Here is a 17,050-nt window from a genome sequence, read left to right as displayed (position 1 = left end):
CGGCGTGCTGTCCCTTCGGCCGACCGGCTCCCCGTAGGACTAGGGGGACTAGGCTGCGCGCCAAAATTAACGCCGTTCATGTTGTTGTTTTAAATTTAGTTACTCTGAACGAATGTCCATGTAGCACGGGCTATGGTGATCCCGTAAACCCCCGGTCGTGCTACGTTACCAGATTACGTAACAACATGTAAACCAAACGCCATACAAGGGCACCTCACCCTAAACCCCCACAGGTCTCCTGGATAACAATTGATTGTAGCCTAAACGAGCGTCTTCCTGCTCGCCAACCTTCACTCCCAGACGGGGGGCAAGAAACTGTTGTGGGAAGCTTCCACACTACACCAGAGGTGTTGCCGCTCAACGCGCGCGCGCACACACATTGCGGTTGAGAGGCGGGACCAAAGAGCCATAGCTCAACCCCTGCAAGCACAACTAGGTAAGTGCACACACACACACAGTCAGGCCAATCCTGGAGTATGCAGCTCCAGCCTGGAGTCCATACCTACTTAACACAAGACAAAGTTACAGAAGATTCAGAGGTATGCCACCAGACTGGTCCCGGAACTGAGAAGTATGAGCTACGAGGAAAAGCTAAGAGCTGAACCTCACGTCCCTGGAAAACAGAAAAGTAAGGGGAGACATGATCACCATCTACAAAATTCTCAGGGGAATTGACATGGTGGACAAAGACAAACTCTTTAGCACGGGTGGGACACGAACAAGGGGACACAGGTGGAAACTTAGTACCCAGATGAGCCACAAAGACATTAGAACTTTTCCAGTGTCAGAGTAGTTAACAGGTGGAATGCATTAGGCAGTGATGTGGTGGAGGCTGACTCCATACACAGTTTCAAGTGTAGATATGATAGAGCCCAATAGGCTCAAAAATCTGTACACCTGTTGATTGACGGTTGAGAGGCGGGACCAAAGAGCCAGAGCTCAACCCCCGCAAACACAACTAGGTGAGTACACACAGACAAAGCCCCGCGGTGGACAGCGCTCGGGAGTCGTAATCCTTAAGGGCCCGGGTTCGATCCCCGGCAGAGGCGGAAACAAATGGGTAGTTTCTTTCACCCTGATCTTCTTGTCACCTAGCGATATAGGTACCTAGTAAATAGGTACCTGGGAGTTAGACAGCTGCTACGGGCTGCTTCCTGTGTGTGTGTGTGTGTGTGTGTGTGTGTGTGTGTGTGTGTGTGTGTGTGTGTGTGTGTGTGTGTGTGTGTGTGTGTGTGTGTGTGTGTATTCACCTAGTTGTGTTTGCGGGGGTTGAGCTTTGCTGTTTCGGCCCGCCTCTCAACTGTCAATCAACTGTTTACTAACTACTTTTTTTTCTTCCCCCCCCCCCAGGAAGCAGCCCGTGACAGCTGACTAATACCCAGGTCCCTATTTTACTGCTAGGTAACAGGGGCATTCAGGGTGAAAGAAACTTTGCCCATTTGTTTCTTTCTGGTGCGGGAATCGAACCCACGCCACAGAATTACGAGACCTGCGCGCTATCCACCAGGCCCCCTCTGTGTGTGTGTGTGTGTGTGTGTGTGTGTGTGTGTGTGTGTGTGTGTGTGTGTGTGTGTGTGTGTGTGTGTTTGTGTGTACGCACGCGTGTAAAAGAAAGAGAGAAAGAAAGAGAAAGAAAGAGAGAAAGAGAGAGACAGAGAGAAAGAGAAAGAGAGAGACAGAGAGAAAGAGAAAGAGAGAGACAGAGAGACAGAGACAGAGAGAGCGAGCGCAAGCGTGCGTGGTGTTGGGAGGGCGTGCACGTGTGCGCCTCACTGGTCATGAAGCTGTCAGTCGCATTAGCCCCGGGGGTGGTGTTGTGACTGCTACAGTGTGCATGGGACAGTGAGGCTAATGACACTGTATCCTGCGTGTGGTCATCACCCACCACACCTTGTGCCGCCACTACTCACCCACACCCTCACCCTCACCCTCCACCGCACCTTAAGCACCTTAATCACCTTCACTGATTAAGTGCTTAATTGCACACTAGTTTCTCATTCACTTATCTCACCCTGTCAGTGTAAGAGAGACAAATGTATGTGTATGCATGTGTGTATATATGTATGCATATATGTACGTATATGAGTGTGTGTGTATATGTATGTGTATAAAGTATATGTGGAAGCTGATCAGAATTACATTTCACCTTTGTAAATGCACGTTAATGACACTACGTAAAAGACACATCGAACACTTTATGTAGAGCATACGTAAATCTGTGTATTTATGTATGCCCGTCAATGGCATCTCAAGGCATGACACTGTTGATATGCTTGCTAAGTCAGCTTGCAGAAAACCAGTGGTAGAAATTGATATGGGTGTTTCATTAGCAGTGACAAAGAGAATACTTAAACAAATATCTAATGAAAATCTCACCGACCTAACAAATTCTCAAAGACCTGAAAGTTGTAGCATTAAATATTATGATAGATATCGTGAGGAGACATTCACATATGGGACTAATAGAACAAGAACCCGGCAATGTGATGTTATAGTGGCCAGAATACGCCTGGGATATAGACGTATCTGGCAGCTTTCTCAAAACCCAAATGTCGAGTACACAATGTGTCAACTTTGTGAAAGAGAAAACATGCACTCTCTTGAACATTATATTGTAGAATGTCCCATACTGACTGACTTTCGCCCTCCTGGGCTAAGGTATGCTGAACTCTGTAGTTACTATATGAGTACTGGAACACTTGATGATATATTGGACTTGTATCCAAAATTGACCATGTAATGTATCAATCATACAATGTATGAATGTGATGTAACTATATAACCTGAGCTTGTAAAAGCACCTTCATCACCTTCAGTGATTAAGTGCTTAATTGCACACTAGTTTCTTTATCAGCTACCTCACCCTGTCAGGGTAAATGAGACAAATGTATGTGAATGCATGTATGTGTGTATATATGTATGTGTATGTGTGTGTGTGTATGTATATGTATGGGTATAAAGCAAATATGGAAGCTGATCAGAATTACATTTCACCTTTGTGAATGTACATTAATGACACTATGTAAAAGACACATCTAATACTTTATGTAGGGCGTACGTAAATCTGTGTATCTTTGTATTTACGTATGTAGGTTAGCTTAGCATTTTAAAAGCACCGAATCACCTTCTGTGGTTGAGTGTTCAATAAACCCTTGAACTGTATGTTTAACACTTCTCTAACCCTGTCCATGGAGGACAGAAGAAAATGTATATATGCTGGTTAGCATTGTAAATGTGTGGCCACGTCTGTGGTAGAAAATAATAAAAAAAAAAAAAAAAAAAAAAAAAAAAAAAAAAAAAAAAAATGCTAGGCTTAGCCTAGCAAGAATACAACCTAGAAAGAATACAACCATTCTTTCGTTGTTGTTGTTTTAGATTTAGCCACTCAGAACGAAATGTTCATGTAGCACGGGCTATGGTGAGCCCCGTAATTGAGTTCGGTTATTCGCGACAACCAAACTCTGATATTTGGCTCAAAGGATTAAATGGAGGTGGGGTTTCCTCCTTTTTCCAGTTTCTTTTGTCGCTTCTGTTTTTTTCAGTGCACTGGTTTTAGTCTTGTTTTAATAACATTATCTTGGTGGCGGATGTAGGTGTAGAATGTTCACTAGTGAGTCCCATTCTTCAATGGCTTTTCTAATCATTGTCAACCATTCTTCCCTCATCCCACACTTAGAATCAAAGACCCCAACCTTGTTACCTTATTAACCTTGAGTTATCTTGAGTTATCTTGAGATGATTTCGGGGCTTTAGTGTCCCCGCGGCCCGGTCCTCGACCAGGCCTCCACCCCCAGGAAGCAGCCCGTGACAGCTGACTAACACTCAGGTACCTATTTTACTGCTAGGTAACAGGGGCATAGGGTGAAAGAAACTCTGCCCATTGTTTCTCGCCAGCGCCCAGGATCGAACCCGGGACCACAGGATCACAAGTCCAGCGTGCTGTCCGCTCGGCCGACCGGCTCCCTTAGGATATATCCCCTCCCTGAGGAAGATTGAGACAGTATTCAGCATGAATGGAAGCGGGATGCAAGGGAAGAAAGGTACTGGATAAAGGTGGAGACACAAATAAGCCAAAATAACGTAAAAAGGTATGTATATATATGTGGTAGCCTAACAGTGAGAGATTATTGGATAACATGCCGACCCGAGGTAGCCACCGCCATCCATAACTTTACTAACAGGAACCTTAGTTTCACTTGAAGATAATTAACTCCATTCACAGTTTCAGGGATAGGTAGCCTAGCAAACCTACGATGATAGTGTGTGTCCGGAGCTAGCCTAATATTGTATATAAGCAACATTATCGATTGAGAGCATCAACCGATGCTCTGCCTCTAATCATATTATTATACAACTACCCACACTACTCGTACTCGAAATGCGTACAACGTCTTCTGCCGAAAAAGTTCAAATAATATTGATCACAGTGAGAAGTAAACGAGAAAGCGAAGGTGGTAGTATTATGACCGCCCGGTACCTCCTCCTCTTCCCCCCATCATCCTGTACCCCCGCCGGGCGAAGCCTTGTAACCGTCACTCCCACACCCACACACACTCACACTCCCTCCCTGCACTCTACTCCTAGCTCCAACACATTCACAGGTACACTACTCTCACATTAAAGATCTACCAGTTACACTCACCCACACGGATCCCGATTATTACACAATAAACACATCTAGTGATCGTACCGGCAAGGAGATATAGGCCTTCCCCGCAAGCAGATATAGACCTTCCCAGCAAGGAGATATAGACCTTCCCGGCAAGGAGATATAGACCTTCCCCGCAAGGAGATATAGACCTTCCCGGCAAGGAGATATAGACCTTCCCGGCAAGGAGATATAGACCTTCCCAGCAAGGAGATATAGACCTTCCCAGCAAGGAGATATAGACCTTCCCAGCAAGGAGATATAGACCTTCCCAGCAAGGAGATATAGACCTTCCCGGCAAGGAGATATAGACCTTCCCCGCAAGGAGATATAGACCTTCCCGGCAAGGAGATATAGACCTTCCCAGCAAGGAGATATAGACCTTCCCGGCAAGGAGATATAGACCTTCCCCGCAAGGAGATATAGACCTTCCCGGCAAGGAGATATAGACCTTCCCAGCAAGGAGATATAGACCTTCCCGGCAAGGAGATATAGACCTTCCCAGCAAGGAGATATAGACCTTCCCAGCAAGGAGATATAGACCTTCCCAGCAAGGAGATATAGACCTTCCCAGCAAGGAGATATAGACCTTCCCGGCAAGGAGATATAGACCTTCCCAGCAAGGAGATATAGACCTTCCCAGCAAGGAGATATAGACCTTCCCGGCAAGGAGATATAGACCTTCCCGGCAAGGAGATATAGACCTTCCCGGCAAGGAGATATAGACCTTCCCGGCAAGGAGATATAGACCTTCCCGGCAAGGAGATATAGACCTTCCCGGCAAGGAGATATAGACCTTCCCGGCAAGGAGATATAGACCTTCCCCGCAAGGAGATATAGACCTTCCCAGCAAGGAGATATAGACCTTCCCAGCAAGGAGATATAGACCTTCCCCGCAAGGAGATATAGACCTTCCCCGCAAGGAGATATAGACCTTCCCAGCAAGGAGATATAGACCTTCCCCGCAAGGAGATATAGACCTTCCCAGCAAGGAGATATAGGCCTTCCCCGCAAGGAGATATAGACCTTCCCCGCAAGGAGATATAGACCTTCCCAGCAAGGAGATATAGACCTTCCCCGCAAGGAGATATAGACCTTCCCAGCAAGGAGATATAGGCCTTCCCCGCAAGGAGATATAGACCTTCCCCGCAAGGAGATATAGACCTTCCCAGCAAGGAGATATAGACCTTCCCGGCAAGGAGATATAGACCTTCCCGGCAAGGAGATATAGACCTTCCCGGCAAGGAGATATAGACCTTCCCGGCAAGGAGATATAGACCTTCCCAGCAAGGAGATATAGACCTTCCCAGCAAGGAGATATAGACCTTCCCCGCAAGGAGATATAGACCTTCCCAGCAAGGAGATATAGACCTTCCCAGCAAGGAGATATAGACCTTCCCAGCAAAGAGATATAGACCTTCCCGGCAAGGAGATATAGACCTTCCCGGCAAGGAGATATAGACCTTCCCGGCAAGGAGATATAGACCTTCCCGGCAAGGAGATATAGACCTTCCCGGCAAGGAGATATAGACCTTCCCAGCAAGGAGATATAGACCTTCCCGGCAAGGAGATATAGACCTTCCCCGCAAGGAGATATAGACCTTCCCCGCAAGGAGATATAGACCTTCCCAGCAAGGAGATATAGACCTTCCCGGCAAGGAGATATAGACCTTCCCGGCAAGGAGATATAGACCTTCCCGGCAAGGAGATATAGACCTTCCCCGCAAGGAGATATAGACCTTCCCAGCAAGGAGATATAGACCTTCCCCGCAAGGAGATATAGACCTTCCCAGCAAGGAGATATAGACCTTCCCAGCAAGGAGATATAGACCTTCCCAGCAAGGAGATATAGACCTTCCCAGCAAGGAGATATAGACCTTCCCAGCAAGGAGATATAGACCTTCCCAGCAAGGAGATATAGACCTTCCCAGCAAGGAGATATAGACCTTCCCAGCAAGGAGATATAGACCTTCCCAGCAAGGAGATATAGACCTTCCCAGCAAGGAGATATAGACCTTCCCAGCAAGGAGATATAGACCTTCCCAGCAAGGAGATATAGACCTTCCCAGCAAGGAGATATAGACCTTCCCAGCAAGGAGATATAGACCTTCCCAGCAAGGAGATATAGACCTTCCCAGCAAGGAGATATAGACCTTCCCAGCAAGGAGATATAGACCTTCCCAGCAAAGAGATATAGACCTTCCCAGCAAGGAGATATAGACCTTCCCAGCAAGGAGATATAGACCTTCCCAGCAAGGAGATATAGACCTTCCCAGCAAGGAGATATAGACCTTCCCAGCAAGGAGATATAGACCTTCCCCGCAAGGAGATATAGACCTTCCCAGCAAGGAGATATAGACCTTCCCAGCAAAGAGATATAGACCTTCCCAGCAAGAAGAGTTCTTATGTTCTTATGTAATGTGGTGTAGGTGTTGTGTACGAACAAGATATGAAGAGAAGGAATCAGGTGTAGTGTCAGGTTAATAATTTTATAATAACAAATAATCGTACAATATTATTATTATTATTATTATTATTATTATTATTATTATAAGAAGCAGAAGTACGAGGGAAATGTTTGTCAGTAAAAGTTTTACAATTTATCAACAGACGGAAAAGATTGATGGAAGAGTACAACCCTGGAAACAGACAACAGGTGTGTGAGACAGTTGTGTACGCAATAACAGGGTGTAGAGCTCTGGCTCCTTGGTCCCGCCTTTCGACTGTCAATCAACTGGTGTACAGATTCCTGAGGCTACTGGGCTCTTATCATATCTACACTTGAAACTGTGTATGGAGTCAGCCTCCACCACATCACTTCCTATAATGCATTCCATCTGTTAACTACTCTGACACTGACAAAATTCATTCTAATATCTCTATGGCTCATCATAGAGTGGTGTTTGGGACAAGTGTAGTGAATGAGAGAGGTGTGTATTGAGTCAGTGTAGAGTGGGGAGGAAAGTGTGGTGCACAGGCGAAAAAAAGTCCACTACGGGCTCACCATAGCCCGTGCTACTTGGAACTTTTTGTTCCAGGTAGCGAATCTTTAACAACAACAACAAGCGAGATGGAATGTAGGGTTATCTTGAAATGATTTCAGGGCTTAGTGTCCCCGCGGCCTGGTCCTCGACCAGGCCTCTAACCCCAGGAAGCAGCCCGTAGCAGCTGTCTAACTCCCAGGTACCTATTTACTGCTAGATAACAGGGGCATCAGGGTGAAAGAAACATTTTGGCCATTTGTCTCCGCCTCCACCGGGGATCGAACCCGGCACCTCAGGACTACGAGGTTCTAGGTCGAGAAAGATTGAATGTCGGGCAGACAGGTGCGATAGCAGGGTGAAGGTTGGTGAGGGTGAGAGTAGGGGAGACAGACGAGGTGTAAGGGTGTAGTGTGGGGCTCGCAAGGTGTAGATCACGGTAGCGAGTGTAGGAGACACGTGAGATGGTAGGCTGTAGTGTGAGGAAGGTAAGGGTGACGGACACAGGTGCGATGGCAGAATGTAGTATGAGGAAGGAGGAGTGTGCGCGTGAGGCAGGTAGTATGAGAAAGAGTGTGAGTGAGACAGGTGATATAGTAGGGAATAGTATGAGGAAGGAGGAGTGTGAGTGAGGCAGGTAGTATGAGAAAGGATTGTGAGACAGGTGATATAGCAGGGAGTAGTATGAGGAAGGAGTGTGAGTGAGGCAGGTAGTATGAGGAAGGAGGAGTGTGAGTGAGACAGGTGATATAGCAGGGAGTAGTATGAGGAAGGAGTGGGAGAGTGAGTGATGCTCTATAACCTTCATCATACACTGATGAACGAAGGCAAAATGACATTCGTACGTTATTAAGTCTCCGTATTTCTGAACCAAAAACAATCCCGATTTTCACCTACTGAACACCAACCAACTGTTCCCCAATTCTTTTGTAACTCATACTTCTATGTACCAGCCAAAGAGGACAGAGATACAGCCCCAAATATACATGTAAACAAAGACTTGCTTACCTCGAGTGCAGCTAACTGCTCCAAGAAGAAGAAGTCTTTAAGACTTTAAAGCGGGTTTACGGCACCAAACCCCCAGCTTCTCACTCGGGACAATGACACTATCAACTAATTCACTAACACAGCACTAGAGAGATCACGTGTTTCTGTGAGCGTGGCGCAGGGGAGCGTGGAGCCGCCGCCGGAGGTTGTACCTGAACTGGAGTTCATACCGGGTGCCGGCTGGCCAGCGAGCCTCCCACCACCGCTACCACAGAACGAGTTTAATCTTAACTCTTCATTAAATCTAACCTCACCTCTTACTCTTTACATCTACGGTCGTGTAAAGGTTTCATTGGTATATATATATAGCATCGTGGGACATATAAACATAGATAATTGGCATATAAATCTATATCTAAGTAGAGGGGGGGGGGACAGGCCGGCGTCCGCTCGACCGGGAACCGGGTAAACAGGTGGAATGTGTCCGAAACAATACTATCCATACACAATTCGGTGTTAAAATTTTGGATATAGTTCATTCAATACCATATTTTACCTTCCCTTGATGGAAACAAAACGCGAGGAAAGGTGTTTTCAGTGAACTCAAATATGTATTCTGTAAAAATATATATATATATTTATACATGTGGTACGCCGACGGAAAAGTAAGGCTAGAATGGGATAATAGGTGAAGTAGTGGTGTTCGGACGGCGGCGTACCGTCAGTGGCGGAGACGCGACAATGTTGCCATACGCAGCTCACCAACATCACTCGCCTTCAATTAAAATATTACCTTAATTTGGAACTCAAATAATAATATACACTCATAATAACATACTGACCTTTTTTGTTGACAAACAAATTACAATGATTTTGTAGTGGTCGTCAAGAAATTAAATACAAATGTGTTCGAGACCCAAACAATGTTTTGAAGTAGCAAGGAAAACACTGATTTATAACCAATATAGGTAGTACACAAGAGTACATTCAAATAGCTCGACAGTACATGGTTCAACAAGATTCTTGCATGGAAAACAGAGCTTTTACTGAGCGGGTTATAAGCTGTTGTTGTTTAAGATTCAGCTACTGGGAACTAAAGAAAAGTTCCAAGTAGCACGGGCTATGGTGAGCCCGCGATGGACTTACCTGGCACAGGAGCGGGGCTGAAACTTGTGAGGGTTGTAAGCGTAGACAAAAATTAGGGAGTGTAGGAGCAACAGGTCAACCATAGTCTCTCCCGCTCATCCTCCTTCACAATAACATAAACATTCTTACATTTATGGAGACTTCATATTCGTGTTAAAATGGCCCGGTAAACCGGTCAAGTCTATTAATAGATATTTTTTTGTCTGAAAGGGTGGCAAGCAAAAAGTACTGTACCAGCATCAGGCGAATTGGGCGCGGGGTGACCAGACCTTAGCCAACATTCACTAGAAAGGTCTGGGTACTCTATGCTGTACCGTGGTCTACGGGTACTCTATGCTGTACTGTGGTCTACGGGTACTCTATGCTGTACCGTGGTCTACGGGTACTCTATGTTGTACTGTGGTCTACGGGTACTCTATGCTGTACTGTGGTCTACGGGTACTCTATGCTGTGCCGTGGTCTATGTGTACTCTATGCTGTACTGTGGTCTACGGGTACTCTATGCTGTACTGTGGTCTACGGGTACTCTATGCTGTACTGTGGTCTACGTGTACTGTATGATGTACTGTGGTCTACATGTACTCTGCTGTACAGTGGTCTATGAATACTTTATGGCATTACAATTGCGTATTACCTGAAAACTCTAATGAGGTGTTGTCAACTGCAGTGGTTATGTTATCTTGAGGTTATCTTGAGATGATTTCGGGGCCTAGCGACCCCGCGGAGGTGGCATGATGTATGACTAATGGTTAATCTGGGAGAAGCAAAGCTGTCAACGAAGTGTTGAAGAATATTGAAATAACAAATGAGGAATAAAACAAACTTGGTACGAGGGAATCGATGATTTGCACTGTAACTTTGAAGCGTGAAGTGACAGCTGTATGGAGCAGGCTATACTCGCATAACACTGTAAACGGGAGCACTGCCAGACAGGTGGAAGGTAGCCAGCATCATACTGGCATTGATATATTGCCTCCCGTACTGAGATTTTCACGAAATATGAAATGAATTCGTGGGTTGTGTTTGTGTAGCTTCCTCCCGACGTTCACCCGGCGCGCTAAGTTTGCCAGCGTAGGCTACTGATGCAGGCGACGAGTCACAATAACGTGGCTGAAGTATGTTGACCAGACCACACACTAGAAGGTGAAGGGACGACGACGTTTCAGTCCGTCCTGGACCATTCTCAAATGTATTGAGAATGGTCCAGGACGGACCGAAACATCGTCGTCCCTTCACCTTCTAGTGTGTGGTCTGGTCAACAATAGGCTACTGATCACAGGAAAGACTGAGGGAACTACCGCAGTGGTCTACGTGTACTGCCGTGGTTTACACGCTCACGTCGCTGGAAAACAGTAGAGTTGGGGGCACATAATCCCCACATACAAGATTCTCAAAGGAACTGATAGGGTAGACAAAGGCAGTTTATTTAACACAAGGAGCACACGCACTAGGGGACCCAGGCGGAAATTGAGTGGCTAAATAAGCCATAGAGACATTAGAAAGAATTTGTTTAATGTCAAGAGTAGTTAATAAATGGAATGCATTGGGAAGTTATGTGGTGGAGGCTGTCTCTATACGCAGTTTCAAGTGTAGATATGATTGAACCCCGTAGGCTCAGGAACCTACACCAGTTGATAGACAGTTGTGAGGCAGGACCAAAGAGCCGAAGCTCAACCCCCGCAAGCACAATTAGGTTAGTACAACTATGTAAGGACATGCCTCGTATGACTTACAACGCCCTGCGAGATGCAAGTAAGTAATTATCAAAAGAAGGCACCAAACTGGGGAGACTATGTAGCACCAACAAAGTTGTAGGATATTCAAAAGGCGCTAAACATCACTATAAGGATGCCAATACGAGAACAAAAGCACATAAGACGAACGATATCAAAGGTTCACTAAGGATTCTATCTAGGGACAAGTGACTGCGAGGGACGGTCGGGAAGCAGGACACGCACGTCCTGGAAGTCAGGACACTCAACAAGGATATGCACGACTGTAAGAGGGACAATGCAGTTTGGACAATAAGGAGCAGAGCGGCGCTCCATTAAGTGCCCGTCAGTTAAAACGTGTATGGCCAATACCTAACCTCGCCAGAGCTGTTTCCCATCGCCGGTTACGATGGTAGGAGGAAGGCCACAGGGACACACTACTCTTTAAGAGAACGCAGTTTGTTACCAGGAACAGAAGACCAACAACCCTGCCAGTCGGCAAGGATTGTGGAATGAATAACTGGGTAGAAGTTGGAATAAGAGATACCTTAATGGGAGATGGGACAAGTGCGGATAGCTTCCCTAGCGGCAAGTCAACTCTCAACGATTTCTTAAAAAAAGTAAATAAACACGCTCATTTAAGGACACACCAATGTACACACCTAGTTGTGCTTGCGGGGGGGGGGGTTGAGATCTGACTCTTTGGTCCCGCCTCTCAACTGGTGTACAGATTCCTGAGCCTGCTGGGTTCTATCATATCAACATTTAAAGACGTGTATGGAGTCTACCTCCACCACATCAAAATGTTGCTGGGAACCCAGCAAAACTCCACTGTCTTAAACCTGCTGGGGATAAGAAACAGCCATTGTTGAATTGCGACTACCACAGGATGAAATAACAACTAACTCTGCATTCAGACAACACTCAGCTCCCTTGTTTAAATCTCTAAACTTGCTAAATATTAACTCCCTCCACACATTCTCTTGTGTCAACTACATTTGTTCTTAAATGCAAACCATGCTCTGAAACTCTCCCTGGACAGATGTAATAGGACCCATTATCACCACACCAGAAATAAATATCTCTTTGATATCCCCAGGGTCAAACTTAATCTGTGTAAACACTCTATGCAAATTAAGGGACCTAGTCTATGGAACTCACTCCCTAGTGAATTGAAAAACTGTAAAACTTTTGCCTTATTTAAAAGCAAAACCAAAAAGTACCTAACTTCATCTATTTAGTTTCCTACACTGAGCTTTAAATTTGCTCTGTACCTAGTGGTACCCAATCTCCTAATTTTTATGTAATATCAAACAACCTTATCATTGTGTTCATTGCTGTCTTCTTTTATGTGCTAGCCATATGCTGTATTGTGACTACCAATTTTTGTCAACTACCATTCAAGCTGTCATTTCAATCAATCTTATATTGTTTCTGCTGTATTGTGCCTACCAATCTGTTGTCAACTACCATTTTAAGCTGTCATTGCAATCAATCATAGCTACCTATGTGCTTTAATATACTGTACCTATAATTTTCTCTCATCTTTTTTTTTTTTTCATTCCATGTAATCTGTTATCATTTTTTTGTCTATAAATTTTGCAAGTATTTACCTCCTTAAAATTTTCTTAGATTAAGGACCTGCCCGAAACGCTGCGCGTGCTAGTGGCTTTACAAGACTGTAATTACCATAATTGTATCCTCACATTCCTTATGTACATTCTTGTATATGCATAAATAAATAAATAAATAAATAAATAAATAGGTTAAAGGACTCCTTCTCTGGGACTCCCCCCAGAGACTCCTTCAACAACAAAGCAATATTGACAGCGAGACAGATGTCGAAGAGCTTACAAAATAGCATAAAGTTCTGCCGTGAAGATGCTAGTTTCTGCGATGCACACTTTTTAGTATCATTGCTATTTTGTTTACTTGAATCACTGTTCTTATCAGATGCTGTCGGTTACTTACACAGTGTATACTAATAGGTTTTCTCCCGACGGTCTTACATATCCTGGGTTACCTAGGCTACCTATCCCTGAAATGAAGTGTTTCGTCACATCTATGTTGTTTTTGTGTGTATAATATATATATATGTCGTACCTAGTAGCCAGAACGCACTTATCAGCCTACTATGCAAGGCCCGATTTGCCTAATAAGCCAAGTTTTTATGAATTAATTGTTTTTCGACAACCTAAGCTACCTAACCTAACCTAACTTTTTCGGCTACCTAACCTATAAAGATAGGTTAGGTTAGGTAGGGTTGGTTAGGTTCGGTCATATATCTACGTTAATTTCAACTCCAATAAAAAAAATTACCTCATACATAATGAAATGGGTAGCTTTATCATTTCATAGGAAAAAAATTAGAAAAAATATATTAATTCAGGAAAACTTGGCTTATTAGGCAATTCGGGCCTTGCATAGTAGGCTGATAACTGCGTTCTGGCTACTAGGTACATTATCTATATATATATATATATTACACACACACATACATACTTTAAATATTTTTTGCTGTGTTAGTAGTCCACATTCACGACTACCCAGAGTTAGTAGTATAAACTCACGACTACCCTCGAATATGATCCCTTAATAATGCTGTATTATACTTCCCAGCAGAAAAAGGTCAACTCTCAACGATTTGTTAAAAAAAAAGTAAATAAACATTTGCTTTATTGTCTCTTAGGAGCTTGGCATACTGGCCTACTGCACTACTGCCAGGCCAGTGTTCAAATATCAAATAGTACTTGCCCGCATACTCTTCCTATCCCCATGCTGCTTTTTTGGCTCATGTTAACAATGGAGGCAAAACACATGAAGAGCTGAAGCTTAGAACACCCCGTATACAATTGGGTGACCATGATCGTTATCGCCCCTTTAATTCACAATACAATTGGGTGTGTACACACACCTAAACGAATGTATATGGACACAAGGGAACAGGAACAACGAATGGTGAGGAAGGAGACAAAGAGAATGATAATGATGTGCATAGAATACTCAATAAGTTTTTAATTGTAACGAACTCTACGATTTCTATGAGAACATACTGTACTGCCACAAGAAATACTGATCGAAATGGTAGTGACCCTGGAGAAGCTGGATATGATGAAAGTCACAGGCCCAGACAAGTAAATAATTATCCAAAGATGCACTAAGCTAGGATGGCTATATAGCACTGGTATGGATTCAAGAGCTCCTCGATATCATTCAGGGCCAATACGAGAAAGAAAAGACATAAGGGATGTCACAGGAGACAAGATTCACCAAGGGACAGCTAACTCCAAGGAACAGCGAGAAAAAAAAGCAAAATTTATATCCTGAAAATCAGGACATTCTATGAGAAGAGAAGTGTCAAAGTGAGACAATGCAGTTTAGATAGTAGGATACAGGTCTCAGTTCCATTACATTACCATTAGTGAATCCTGAACAGTCATTATGTAACCTAGAAACAAACATTTCCCAGTCACTCTATTTAGATGCAAAGGAAATAGGTCACATTGTTAGCATGTTTATATTATTCCTATTCATCCCTGTCCAATGGTTATGGTTTACCTAATGGGAAATACTGTATATGGATCTCCATGAACAAAATAACATAAATACTTAGGTGGGCAGAAGGCCACGAGACCAAGACTTTTGCACATTTCTCAACTGTGGCCAGAAGAGCTTCATAAACCACACACAAATCCCTTTTGACTCATTGGAGCACTCTAGCCCCCAATCGCCATGCCAAGGCACAAGCCATGAATGAGAATAATCAGGACAAATGTTCAAAGTAAGTACTGGCATGCCTATCATTCCATTTAAAAACTTTTTCTATAAATACATAACTTTTGCTACAAGACACAATTAAGTTCTGTACCATCTTATAATGCATCTCACCACACCTAAAAAATTGCAATGGAAGTACTGCATATACTGTACTTCGATATCAATAGCTCAAATCCTCAAAACATTCTTTATCAATAATATTTTTGTATCAATGTACTGTAATACCTAATAACCTAAGACCTTTAAGGAACATCTTCACACACTACACATTAATCATTATTTTTATGCACAAAAAATTATAGTGAAGTGTGGTGTGTAAAAAGGTGACTAAAAGATCTAAGGTCAATTAAAATTTTTAAGGTGGACATTTGTCTTAGAAAGCAATACGTTGAATGTAAAATATTCAAATCAATGCACACAACATGTCTAATTAATTTACTCATTACTGTAAATAATATCTATCAACAGCTGGTATGAGAAAAACAATGGACACCAATTTTTTATCATGTATTTTAGCCTTCTACATTGCTATTGGGTTACGTAAAACTTTCACACTATTCCTGACAAGCACACATTAAATTTAAAGCTTATAGGGTTATAAATAAAGCTACACATTTGTTAAGTAGCTCTAAACTGGTAACATACATCTTACATATGTAACAACATATACTAGGCTCGGCAAAGTTACACCACACCTTCCAAATATTTTCACATACGAATAAAAGGTAATTTCAATAAAAACAAATTCAGGTCCAATTACAGTAAATAATAAATAACAAAAGCCATAAATGACAATGAATATAGGGTAACAATTAACACTTCAAGCAACAAACATATGACAGCAATTACTGTAATTGCCAGATGTAATTCTACACACCAGCTTTCTTTCCTTTAAAGTAAAGCAATATGAACTTTGAACAAAATCTTCACTGCATGCCTTAAATCAGGGGTCTCCAAACTTTTCAGCACAAAGGCCACATTGTATGTCACACATTTTTGTGGGACAAAGGAAAAATTTGGTTTATAAATGAATGAATAAGTTTAATTTTGAACTCGTTAGGGTAATGAGCACAATATGCTCCAGAACAAAAGATCTATCTTGAGGTTATCTTGAAATGATTTCGGGGCTTAGCGTTCCCGCAGCCCAGTCCTCGGCCAGGCCTCCTTTCTGTCATACACCCCCAATGAAGCAGCCCGTAGCAGCTGTCTAACTACCAGGTATCGATTTACCGCTAAGTGAACAGGCGCATCAGGGTGAAAGAAACTCTTCCCATTTGTTTCAGCCTCCACCGGGGATCGAACCCGGAACCTCAGGATTACGAATCTGAAGCACTGTCCACTCAGCTGTAATGGGTCAAAGTAAAAACATCAAATATAACCAAAGTAAAAATATCATAAAAGAAGATATATGTGACAACTACAAAGTAAGTTTGCCGTGCATACACCGGGAAATTATAATAAGTGAAAAAGTCAAACCTTAGTAAATGCTCTGAAAATAGAATCAATTACTTAATTGCAGATGAGAAAAGCAGGCCAATTGAGAATTTGCCCAATTACACACAAATTGTCCAATTGTTAATTTACCCAATTTTGTGGCACACAGTAAGGAAAATAAAAACTCTTAAAAAAATAAATTCAGTAAAACAAAGCATAGAAATTCAAAATAAACTTCTAGTTATCAATAAAGGTTTAACAAAAATGAATTAAAAATCATACGGTGCACATGCCTGCGAATGAGGGTTTGCCCGGCCGACAATACTCTGGCTAAGTGTCACAAGTGAAAGAGTGTTGTGGACACG

The 17,050-nt window shown here is 43.3% G+C and overlaps 1 protein-coding gene across 1 annotated transcript in view; it reads right to left on the bottom strand.

Moving 5' to 3' along the window:
* Positions 1-8,841, bottom strand: part of ec (echinus) — a 292,962-nt gene extending 284,121 nt beyond the window's left edge. Inside the window, exon 1 of the mRNA XM_045767592.2 lies at positions 8,638-8,841. The gene's annotated coding sequence lies outside the window, so the exon portion shown is untranslated. The remainder of the gene's footprint in view (positions 1-8,637) is intronic.
* Between the last annotated feature and the right edge of the window lie 8,209 nt (positions 8,842-17,050).

This window comes from Procambarus clarkii, chromosome 72 (assembly GCF_040958095.1).
Source record: "Procambarus clarkii isolate CNS0578487 chromosome 72, FALCON_Pclarkii_2.0, whole genome shotgun sequence".
NCBI classification, from domain to species: domain Eukaryota; kingdom Metazoa; phylum Arthropoda; class Malacostraca; order Decapoda; family Cambaridae; genus Procambarus; species Procambarus clarkii.
The sequence above is the reverse complement of the archived record's forward strand: the minus strand, read 5'-3'. Positions and strand labels throughout refer to the sequence as shown.